Below are 1,091 nucleotides of genomic sequence, written 5' to 3'. Positions count from 1 at the left end.
CGACAGTATGAAGCGGTAAACTTTCTATTGCATCCTTGCTATGTTCATCCCTTCATGGTTATCTCCCAGCTTGTCTAGTGCCTAATAGTTCAATACTGTAGTTGGTTGTTCTTGTTTGCATCATTTAGAGCATCTCTAATAGATAGTCCAAAATTTGGCGGTCCAAAAGCGGAGATGTAAAATTTGGACCGTCAAAAAGTGCGTTTTGGAGCTCCGAAAAAAGCTCAACTCCAACAGATGGTCCAAATTGATGGTCCAAAAGAGCAACTCCAATAGATGGTCCAAAATGAAGATGTAAAACGACATACTACTAGTCTATTCAACATAGTTCAAACATCAAATTCAACATAGTTTCATACATCAACTTCAACTACTACTTATTCAAACTACTAGATAAACTACTCCTCATCGGAGCTACGGAACTGCTCCCAGAACTCCTCCTTCGTCGGGTCGTCGCACCCCTCCTCCTCCTCCGAGAAGTCTGCCCAGTCCTCCTCGGAAGAGGACTCGATGGGGATCACCGTCGAGGGATCGGCCTCATCCTCCTTCTTCGGCCCCTTCTTCTTCTGCTCCGCCTCACGCTTCCAGTAGTACTCCATCTCGGCCTGGACGTACTCCGGATGCTCCCGAGCAAACCTCACCATCGCCTCCTCATCGGTCTCGCCAGCACTGACGACAACCGACGGCTTCTTCGTCTTCTTCTTCTTCGTCGTGATCTCCTTCATGTTGATTCCCTGCAGCATAGGCATCTCCGCTTTCGCCCGACTCTCGATCTCTGGAAAGTTGAGGTGTGACCGAGGCCTCTTGGCACGCCACACCGCCACGTCGTAGGCACGCGCGGCCTCGTGGGCGGAGGGATACGTGCTGATCCACCAACGCCTTCCGGCGTCGGAGAACTCCACACCCTAGTTGCCGGAGGGCTTCTGCCTCACGCCGAAGAAGCCCGACTTGCCCTTCGGCGTCTTCTTTGGCGCCATCGGGAGCGGCGTGCGGCCGGGGCGGTGCTGCGGGGCGGCGGTGGCGGGCGGGGCGATGACGAATGGAGCCGGGCGGGGCGGATCTGCGGGGCGGCGGGCTGCGGGGCGGAGCTG

The 1,091-nt window shown here is 54.8% G+C and overlaps 1 pseudogene; it reads right to left on the bottom strand.

The window, feature by feature from the left end:
- Positions 1–398: 398 nt before the first annotated feature.
- On the bottom strand, positions 399–977 carry LOC119329477 (annotated as a pseudogene).
- Positions 978–1,091: the final 114 nt, after the last annotated feature.

This window comes from Triticum dicoccoides, chromosome 7A (assembly GCF_002162155.2).
Source record: "Triticum dicoccoides isolate Atlit2015 ecotype Zavitan chromosome 7A, WEW_v2.0, whole genome shotgun sequence".
NCBI classification, from domain to species: Eukaryota; Viridiplantae; Streptophyta; class Magnoliopsida; order Poales; family Poaceae; genus Triticum; species Triticum dicoccoides.
This window is presented reverse-complemented; position numbering and strand designations above follow the sequence as displayed.